Below are 12,289 nucleotides of genomic sequence, written 5' to 3' on the forward strand. Positions count from 1 at the left end.
GAACTTGATCTGTAACTTATCATGGTCAAATTATATACCAAACATCAAATAGATATATTTGAGCACCGTGAAAAAGTGTGGAGAATTGATTATTTGCATACATTTTTTGTCCCCTGACCAAAACTCTGCAAAAAATCAACAGACCTGGATAAAATTCGAACTTGACCTGCAACTTGTCATTGTAACACTATATACTAAATATCAAATCAATATCTTTAAGCATGACAAATAAAGTGCGGAAAAACTTATTACTTGCGTAATTTTCCTAAGTCCAAGAACCACAACTCTGCACAAAATCATAAGACCGGTACAAAATTTGAACTTGATCTGTTTATACTTGTCATGGTAACAAGAGGGCAATTATTCGTTATGCATTTTCCATAGAGTACCAGTGGTGTTCCATAATTTATTTCTCGAAGACTACACAAACTAGGAAAAATGAGTAGCAGTTCCTGTTACTAGAAATATCAGTGTTGCTTAACAACCAATATAAATGGGGATTGTGTCCATGGGACACAGATGGTGCCCCCGATGGCATATCATATAAAGCTATAAAGGGACATAACTGAAGAACGGTAAAAGTGACACTACCAAAATGTGAATTTGATCTCAGTTTTGTGGTAAGAAGTATTGTGTATAAGTTTCATAACATTTGGTTGAGGCAAACTAAAGTTAGAGAACGGAAACTAAAAATTCTATTTTGTAAAGGGGCATAACTCTAGAACAGGAAACGTGACACCACCAAAATTCAAACGTGATATGTATTATGTGGTAATAAGCATTGTGTATAAGTTTCATAACATTTGGTTGAAGCAAGCTAAAGTTAGAAAACAGAAACTAAAAATTCAGCATTTATTTCATATGCAAAGGGGTATAACTCTAGAATGGGTAAAGTGAAGCCATCAAAATTCAAACTTGATCTGTGTTTTGTGGTAATACTGGTTCGTGTATAAATATACATACAAACTGTTTTCTTTTTATTTCGTTGTGTTTTCATTGTTTATTTCCCATATACAATCAAAGCATAATCACGTTAATTTTTCAACTCCAGCTTTATTATCAGATCACATGCAGTTCTTAGGGAGCTACCATTTGATTTGTAGGGGGGGGGCTAGGATGAAATTTAAAAAAAAAAAGGCAGGACAGGATTTTTGAGTAAAAAAAAGGCAGGATAAACTAAAAAAAAAGGCAGGACCGAATAGAGTGAAAAATAAAAAGGCAGGACAGAGATTACAACTAAAAAAAAAATGCAGGACAAAATTTTTCATCCTAGCCTCCCACCCCCATAAAAATCAAATGGTAGCTCCCTTAAATGTTGAACAGCTGACCTATATTCTTCACAGTTAAATTTTAAAATTTAAACTCCATGTACAAACCATTAGAATAATTTGTATATTTCTTGTAAGTTTTTATTATGATAGCAAATTACAAAAACCATTTTCACAACATTTCACTATCCACGTTACTTCTTAATATTATTCTGTACTCTAAATAGAAGATACAATCTAACCAATTTCCATTTTAATAAATACTGATTATAATTAGTTACTTAAAAGTTTAATGGTTGATGCAAAATTATAGATTTCTAATAATTTAGTAGGAGGGTCTTTCAGGAATGTGACCTTATCATATGGTGAAGCATGATAAATGCAGGATATCTGATTACATTTAATGACTTCTAGGTGTTAAAGATGAAAATATATGGACAGTGCTGTACATTTTATTAACAGGATAATTAGCCAGTTTTATGACCACTGACCTTCACTGATGTTAATAAAATTAGTAATAAGAAAAGGTTGTAGGGGCTTTATGTAATATGTATCAAAGTTTTACTTTATAAACATTTGACAATTTATTAAAACAATGTTGCAAAATCAGAAATTAATGCAATGTTTTTATCGAAGTAAAAATTGCAACATCAAACATGAACAAAATATGCATTATTGATAATTAGCATTTTCTGAATCACTATATTAATCTTGCTTTAATGTCTGTTGTCAGTAAGAAATTTACACAAAATTTTATGAATTTATGTTAATATTTATTTGGTATTTATACTCTTGAATCATTTCAAGAGCAGTTCCAACAAATTCAAGGTACAATGCAGAATGATAGACCTATAGCAGATTTTCACATTCAAACATGAAATTTAACTACTCTTTTGTGAATTACCAAAAAAATATATGACAATTTTGTTTTCATATTTATAAATGCATTTCATGAAAATGAACATATTCAATTTATAACAATTTTAAACTAGTAATATACATGATGGAATAAACAACAAAATAAATTACATATCTAATAACCTGACTAATTAAGCTAATAATACCCACCACCTTTTATCTCTACCACTAAAATTTATCTTCTTAAATGTACATGCAAAACTATAAATTTAAAAGCACACTACATCTAACTTTCTATCTATTAAATGTGGATTTAACTTTTTCATCCAGTTGATGGTTGGTACTGTCACAGTGGACGAATTAGTTTCCTATTGAGTATAATTTGATACTTCATAAAACAGTGAAGTAATGGAATGATCGCTTGATTTTAATTAATTTATGAAATATGAAAAAAAACCCAAAAAGTCTGCAAAAAATTCGTTGCATAATGGTGAATATCACTTCTGATCTTCAAATAATTTAAGAGAGTCAATAGAGGTTAAATAAAACATTGTAAGTAATTGATAATTTTTTTAGGGTCTACTAAAAATTAAAAAAAAACCGACTTCGTTCTAAATTATCACATGTTAAATGATCTCTCAATATTATATATGTAAAATGTTTAGGGGTGAATTCAGTAAAAAAATCTTCCATTGACATCAATGCAAACCTATTTCTTTAAATTTATACCTTGAGAAATAAGAAGCTTCCATGTATGATCAGAATAACAATGAAAATATCGAGAATATAAACAGTAAATTTGTGCGCATGTGTCAAACATATTTTGTGCTAATTATAACACGGCTTTGTTTACAAATCGTAATAAGGACGTCATATTAGAATGATAAATAATTTATGCTCTTTAAGTCCATTGGTCTATATGCACACCAACAAAATAAAAGAAAGTTTTGTTTGATTGCTATATTATAAAATTGAGAATGGAAATTGGGAATATGTCAAAGGGACAACAACCCGACCAAAGAGCAGATAATAGCCGAAGGCACCCGGAATATTATAAAGACGCATTTATACAATTAACATATTGGAGCTTGGACGACCTTTAAACATATCCGTTTATTTGGAAAAATCAATAGAAAGAAATATGTGAATGTAAGCAAATGACAATGCACTTTTGGGTAATAATGTAATAATAAGGATGGTTGGATCGTGATGGGGCGTCATCGAAAGAAAAGTCCATGAGCCCGGTAGCAGAACTCTGAACAACGGCTGATTTTCTTTCCACGCCAGCTTCGCTGGGCACTGCGAATTCTCTATGACGTCAAGGAACAACGTCACAGCGGAAAACAACATCGGCTTTGGGCCGATCCTTGGCAGTCAAAAGTACTGTTTCTGCATCGGCCAAATGGGCCCTATGGCAGAAAGGAGGTTAAGTAGTTTTATATTCAACAAGGATAGATATAAATCCAAGTTGGAGAGAAATAATATAGTAAATTAAAATATACATCAACAAGGATAAATATAAATCCAAATTGAAATAATATAGTAAATAAGTATACGTCAACAAGGATAAACTCTAATACAAGTTGAATTTTAAACTAGAAAATTTTATAAGTCAAATATTCAACAAGGATAAAATAAAATCCAAGTTGAGCTATAATAAGATTGAATACCTTATTCAACAAGGATAAATTTTAATCCAAGTTGACTTTATAAAAAAAGGAGATATTTTCAGCAAGGATAAATATGAATCCAAGTTGATTATTAAATTAAATAGTAATTTTTCAATACGGTCAAAGTTGAAAAATTTATAGTTCATTTGAAAGTCGTAAACTATATAGTTCATTTCATAAACTAATTCTTTTTCAACAAGGATAAATCTGAATCCAAGTTGAATTATTAGATTAAATAGTGCGTGATTTTTCAATAGGTTTAAAGTTGAAAAATTATAGTCTATTTCAAAGTTGTAAATTAAATATTCCACTTCACAAAATTATTTGTTTACAACAAGGATAAATATAAATATAAGTTTGTAGTAAGTTGAACGTCTATAGTCTATTTTAAATTTGTAATTTATATAGTCTATTTCACAAAGTAAGGACAGATTCATAATCCAAATTGTTTAACCTTTAAAGTGTGTTCAACAAGGATAAATTTTTAATCTAAGTTGATTTAAAAGTAAGGCATAGGAAATTCTTTACCAACTTCAACAAAGAAAAAAAAATGTACGATTAACAAGGATAAACTTTAATCCAAGTTGATTAGTAAATTAAAACTCTATACTCTATTCATCAGTAAAAATTATGATGTATAATTTGAGAAATAGAAACCTAGTATGTCTACGGAATCAATGTCTTTAGGAAGGGGAAGGGGATCTGGAATAAACTAACCAAGTAGTTTAGCAATTCCCAACCATGCTATATCATCTGGAAATATTGAGGCCCATTTTTGAGGGCCCTAGAAACTCTCACGATTATTTTACTGCAAGATTTGTCCCTGACTTTAATCAAGAGGAGACAATAAATAAGTACCCAAATATATTTCCTACTTCAATTAATGAAGGGGCAAGGGAGATTACTCCTTTGACTGATCAAAGTTCCTGTACAATGGATCATTCTGTCAACTTACCTGCTATAAGTTAAGGAATTGAGAATAACTCCAATCCATTCCTGGTTCCAACCCAAAGTAGAAGTGATGGCGCTTTAATTTCAAGATCACCAAACTCTGATAGTGATGAGCTCTCACAATTAGGAAGACAATTAATTGCCGTAAAAAATGAAAATTTTGAATTAAAGAGAACAGCCCAACAAAACAGCTTCCTTATACCAAGTTCAAGTCAAACTAACCCTCGTCAAAATCTGGTCAACACAATTACCCAGCCAGTCAACAGAGTATATAGAGCCGAATGTATATGCTGGTACCTAAAGCCATGTAAACCAAGATATTGTTAGCAGCAACATTTCACAGAATCCAGTTCTTAACAATGACATGTAAACTCAGAGTCAATTTTTGAGCAACACCTATCCTCATAATACAATGCAAAGAAGCAACTATTCGCAAAATACAGTACAGATAAGCGGATATATACAGAATCAAGCCCCGAACAGTAATGTTTCACAATATCCAGTTCAAAATAGTGATTTCTTTCATTGTATCAACCAATCAAAGAGCCAAATTTGTTACCAATGCAGCATTCCATTGGTCCACAGTATTTTCATACTGCAACAGAAGTTCCAAGATTTAATGACAATGGACGCAGAACAAGAGTGCCATTCTATAACGGAAAAAATCCATGGAACGCATATGTGATGCAATTTCAACTGATTGCGGAAATGAACAATTGGAGTCCATCAACCAAAGCCAAAGATGATCTATCATGCCTCATTTCTAACACCAGAGGCAAAAAGATCATTTTCAGCTTTTTGTGCAGCCATGTCAAACAGATTTGGAGATTATGGGTACCCAGAAACATACACACAGGGCTTCATACTCTGAGAAAGTATGACAGAGAAACTATACAAGAGTATGCTATAAGGGTCGAGATGCTAGTCAGGAAGTCCTTCCCCACAATTGACACAGCAACACACAGTACACTCAGTGTTGAGTATATGCTCAGAAGACTGCCGGACAAGAGTATTGCTATTGAGCTGCTGACTAAAAGGATTACCAGTATAACAGAAGTAGTACACCATGTCACGCTATATGAAACTTACAAGAGAGGTTCAAGAGACAGAAACATTCGTCAGCTTGGTACAACAGAGGACAGTTATAGGAATGATTGTGAATCCGAAGATATAGAGGTCAGAAAAGTAGGAAGAAAAAGATTTGTAACAGAGGAAAGATTGAATCAGTTTGAAAGAGGAATTTCGGAGTCACTGGAGACAATCATTCAAAAAGAAATGGCAAAGTACTATATATACACAACAGGATTATGACAGTAGTCCATGGCAAAATAAGCAAGTGTATAGAGACCATACTACCAAGATGAAGAATTCCAGATGCTTTAACGGTAGTGAGGATGGCCATTACATAAAGGATTGTACAAAAGAAAAGAGAAGCCCCTATCATAAAGAAAACAGAAGTGGTTTTATAAGGAATAAAGAAAGGAATCAACACCAAACTGAAAAATCTTTAAACTGCTAAGGGTTGAGACTATCGGCCAAGTGTCAGCCCCTAAACATGCTAAAGAAAAATTTGAAGATAAAGATTTGAATGATGACGAGAAACCTTGCCAAAAAAGAAGCATTTGGTGGAACAGACAAAAACAGTGGGTACGACTTACACACACGGATCATTTGAGGACGATAGCCTAGAAACAAGGAACCAAGACTTAAACCTAAAGATGTTGTTTGAGGAGATACAATAGAACACACCAGAGAACACACCAAAGGAGGTAATGGGTAGTGCAGAACCGATCAACAGGATAGAAGAGAATATTATCATTGATCGGGTGACAGCAGCTACCATTACAGTTCCAGTGGGCATTAACAAGATTGTGACGAATGCAGTTATTGACACTGGAGCAGAGGTGACGGTTTTAAGTGAGAAGCTGTATAATCAGATTCCTGAGAGTAAACGGCCAAAATTAAGGAGAGCAGCAAGAAATTTGATAGTTGCTGAGGCCGGACAGAACTTGACAACAAGAGGAATTACAGAGGTGGAAGTTGATCTGGGAAGTGAAACCTTCAAATGGCCAGTTTATGTAGCACCCATTGGTGACAATATGGTATTAGAATGTGACTTTATTGATGATATGGACATCACAATCAATCCTAAGCATGGCTTACATTTTAATGGTGAGTGGATTGAATGTGAGACTAAAAGGCAAACTGATGAAGTAGCCAGAGTCGGAGCTAAGGACACAAATTCTGGGCTTATCATTGACAAAGAAGCGGAAAGAAGTGAGTTACTGTCAACCAGAGATTCAATGGTAGGGCCGGTAATGGCAGATGACAGAAAACACATAGTAGCAGATGTTGATCCTTTTGGTAATAGAATGCCAGTCAGAGTGGTCAACCTTGACGACCACCCTTTCGAGTTGAAACCAAATTGTGTTCTAGTAGAACTGTGCCCAATACAGGACAAAACTGAGGAAATAAACGAAGAGTTTGTTGTACAAAAGTCATGTACCCAGGACATACATGAAGATGTAAGAAATACAACTAGTGTAAGTGGTGAGGGTCGTCAGACGGACAAGACCGATGTCCAGATGTTGCCTGAATGGGCAAGAAATTACAGAAGAAATTGGTAATGTTCCTGTGACGGAAAAAATTGTAAATATTCATTTTACAGAAGAAGATGAATACATGTTCTGTCAAGAGGAAGAAATGTATCAGTTAAAAGAAACTTTGTCAAAGGAAAGTTTCCTTAAAACAGATTTAGACCAAACTAAGAAAGAACGTGAGAACGAAAAAGGGCGGTCTTTGATGACGAATATTTAATTGCTGAATTAACCCAAATTATAGTAATGTAATGGACGCGAATTGATAATCTCTCTTTTAAGTCAGAAAAGAATGTTTAGTTCATGTTTTATACGATTTATACATACTTAGATTTAAAGAAGCGTCATTAATTTAACAGAGAAAATATGAAACTTTTATATCTTTATGTTTGGAGTACAAACTTATTTGAAATTTCTTCAATATCATACTTTATATCAATTTAAAGAAGTGATTATATTTCCACTAAAACTGAATTAGGACCTCTTATCATCTGTGAAAATGTGCCGTTATTTCTGCTATTAAAACTCTTAAACGGTATAATATAAGTAAAACATATTCATTCAGTCTGTGTCATTTGGTCTCTTGTGGAGAATTGTCTCATTGGCAATCATACCACATCTTCTTATTTTTATATTAATTGCACAATCACGTAGCTTCTCTGATAACAGCAAAAATCTAGAGAATTTAAATGCAATCATAATTATATGCAATGGAACCAAGATATATATTCGGTAGTTTGGATGATGTTAATGCATACACGGTGCTTATCATAGCGCCAGAGATGAGCACCTGTTACAGTTGTCAGCCCATGAAGACATTACTTCAATGACAACTTTATTGCATTCGTGGCATTTAATATTTATAGTATTAGACATTAGATTGCATTTATTTACATTCAATTGCTTTAGTTGGGATATTTCTTTCATGGAATCTCCACAGATAATGAACCTTCAGTGAAGTTATCCCACCATGTTAAGACAATATAACGACTATTCACCAACATTTTTCAACATGGTAACTGTATTTATAAAACGTCTATATCCAATCCATGCAATCTGGTTGAAATAATAAATAAATAGTCCATGTAAAGGCAACAGTAGTATACCGCTATTCGAAATTCATAAATCGATTGAGAAAAAAAAAAACAAATCCGGGTTACAAACTAAAACTGAGGGAAACACATCAAATATAAGAGGAGAACAACGACACAACAGAAACACAACACTAAAATGCAACACAAACAGAAACGAACTATAATATAACTATGGCCATTTTCCAGACTTGGTACAGGACATTTTAGGAAAAAATGGTGAGTTGAACCTAGTTTTGTGGCTAGCCAAACCTCCCGCTTTTATAGCAATGTTAAATATAACATTAAAATGACAAGATTACATGACAGGACTACAATACAAATAAATGGAAGAACATACAGGACAGAGACACACACAAATAACAGCTATCAAAAGGTACCAGGCTTATAATTTAATACGCCAGACGCGCGTTTCGTCTACATAAGACCCATCAGTGACGCTCAGATCAAAAAAGTTCGAAAGCAAGTTCAAAGTTGAAGAGCATTGAGGACTTAATGACCAAAATATTGGGACACAAACTGATAATCTATTTATATTATTTTTTTTTTCAAATTGATATCTCAGCCAGTCATGTCAAACGATATTTGAGATGTTAATTAAAGAATGACAAAAATAAAAATACATAGATTTTATTCCGCAACCTATCAAATGTGGCGACGAATAATATTAAGGAGAAGAAATGGGATAGTATCTACACAAAGATGAATTCTTCAATCCCTGAATAAAGGCCATATTTCTTGTTTTTATTTGGACTTAGGACATCGAAACTTTTAGGACTATCCTAAGACACCTATGTATTTATCCTAAGTTTAGGACAAAATTTAGGACATATTTTATCTTAGGAGACGTATCCTAAGACCATCCGAAGACACGTTCTAGTCCTAAGACAGCTTCGTTGACACATCTCCAGGATATCCATAAATCATTGATGACCTCCATAAATCATTGATGACCTCCAGAAATATTTCATGACCTCCACATTTCGATTTCGAGGTCCTGAATCGGTCTTGAAATATTGCAGGACATCATTAAATCGAATTATGGAGATTCTGAAATCGAATTATGGAGATTCTGAAATATTTCAGGATATTGTCTTTGATTTTTTGGGGTATATTTTGATATTTACCACATCAAATCAGGATCTTCTTAAAACAATCAGTTTGATAAATTCGTGCCTCACAATAATTATGACAGAGAGGCAGAAGTTACCGAAGGGTATGCAGATGTTACCAAAGAGATACCGTATGCAGAAGTTGCCAAAGGGGAGGGGTATTCTAAGTCATAAGTCGAAAAGAACTAACAATGCCATGGTAAATAAAGAGCTGCGCCTGAACTTTAACTAAGTTTGTGACCTCGATTTTTTAACGAATAAAATGCTATAACCATCCAAAGTGTGAAAATGGACAGTTTGTAACGATTTTTTCGTTACCCAACAGTTACCATTTCGTACCCTATGGGGCAAATGCAACTACCATTTCGTTCCTCATGGACTAATGAGGTACGAAATGGTAAACATACAAATCTTCCATGAGGTACCAAATGACATATAAATCTTCCATAAGGTACGAAATGGCGCACATCAATGAGACATTTTTTACCAAGAAATGAAACACATATAAATCTTCCATGAGGAACGAAATGGTATACATACAAACCTTCATAAGGTACGAAATAGTATACATAAAAACTTCTATGAGGTACGAAATGATATACATACAAATCTTCCATGAGGTACGAAATAGTATACATGTTAATATTCCATGAGGTACGAAATGGTCAGGGTACGAAATGGTTTTTGCCAGGGTACGAAATGGACAGGTACGAAATGATTAGGGTACGAAATGACTATAATTCATACTCCAAAAACGTAAAATCAGAAAAAAATTAAGTCGAAAGGAAAGTATGTCAATATATATAAACAATTCACTAAAGTTTCATGAAATTGCTCAAAGCTTTTTTTAGTTATAGTCAGAAAACTAGAAAATCTTCAATTTTTTATGAATGAAATCCCAAAACTCAGAAACATAAAATCAAATTTATAAAAATCGAAAGTGATCTTACGTCAATAGATATAAAAATGAAAACAACACGTTATATATTTAATGCGTCCCAAGCGCATTTTTGGACTTACCTTCATCAGGAACGCTCAAAGCCGAATATTTGAAAACCAAGGATGTATAAGAACCGAAACAGTTGAAGAGTTATATGACCAAAAGTACCTAAAAAATAGCCAAATCCATCTAAGGTCAACTTTGCCTGAGGGAGTTAAAACCTCAGTTTCTTTATAATTAAAAAAATTATAAACGGACAATTTGAGAAATGTTTGTTATAAATCATGTCAGTACCGAAGTACTGACTACTGAGCTGATGATACCCTAATAGTCCACCAGCAGCATATCGACCCATTGCTTTAAAATATGAAAACTACACGTTTCATGAAAATTGGTGAAAGCGTTTTCGAGTTATTGTCCAGTGTTAACGACGGACGGACGGACAGAAGGACAACGGTATACCATAATACTTCCCATACATGGGCGTATCAAAACAAAAACAGCCAAAGACAAACAGGTTTACAAAACACAAAATAGACAACTAATTTCTAAAGACTGAGCAACACAAAACCCAACAAAATCCGAGGTGTGATCTCAGGTGCTCCGGAAGGGTAAGCAGTATTTTTTTTATATTATTTGTAACATTTAAAATCTCAAAAAAAGAGTCAGTCAGAAGCAATTGAAATTATATATTAGATAAAAAAAGTATCAAAACCAAAGCGTCAGTCCAGAAGAATAAAAATGCAGAGACAAAGCAGAGGACAACAAAAACTAATGATGGCAAACAAAGGATCAATTAACGCTGATAAATAGAGACCTGATTAGACATACAAGACATGGTTATAACATCTTATATTGGGTATATGATGCCATAAATGCTTTATACGACTCCTACAGATACGATCAGATACATGTACCAGCGTTTTACTTTTTCGGCAAATATAAAAAATATATATCCCCCCAAAAAATAAAAAACCAATATTATCTGTCAGAGCCAAACAGATAAAGGACAGGGGACCAGTCTATTGCTTAGCTAAGATCAATGAAACATGCAGTTCCGATTACGATCATTTCGCCATTATATACCAAATGATCTGTACTAGTTTATGGTCAATTATCAATAATAAATTGTATGTGTAGAAAAACGCACAATTTCCTTATTCTGTTAATCATTTATTTCTGTAATCAGTATTTTTTTTTACCCTATTCTTGACTTTTTACACAATTATTCTTTATATTTTAGCACCCCATTATTCTCTCTTCTTTATATTTAAGCACCCTATTTTCTCTATTCTTTAATTTTTTTGTCATTATTCTCTATTCTGTAAACCCCATTCAATGTACATGCTCGGCCACATCGTAGGACAGTCCTAAGTTCATCCTAAATCATGTCTTCGGACCGATCTCAGGACAAATTTGATAAATAGGCCCATGAGGGTGTGGATGGGTGTTTACAGTATAGACACTATGGGCAAAAAATATAACGAATAAAGAAAAAATGGACCAAGAAAATAGAGAATAATGAGATGCTAAAATATAAACAATAGAAAATAATGGATAAAAAGTATAAAAAATTGAGAAAAACGCCCTAAAAATTTAAAGAATACAGGAATGGGAGACCCTCGCCCATACAGACCCTCGCCCATGCTGGAGCATACTATTTTTGTCAAGATGAATACTCACAAGACAACTAAATCATTTTAAAAAAATCGTGGAAAGAAGATTCTAGTTAGGCATAAAGGCTGTGTCCAAGGTAATAGTTTTGGGGAAAAACAATCTGAAATTGTTAAAAATCATTTCTT

The sequence above is a fragment of the Mytilus californianus genome, unplaced genomic scaffold (assembly GCF_021869535.1).
Source record: "Mytilus californianus isolate M0D057914Y unplaced genomic scaffold, xbMytCali1.0.p SCAF_8, whole genome shotgun sequence".
Taxonomy (NCBI): domain Eukaryota; kingdom Metazoa; phylum Mollusca; class Bivalvia; order Mytilida; family Mytilidae; genus Mytilus; species Mytilus californianus.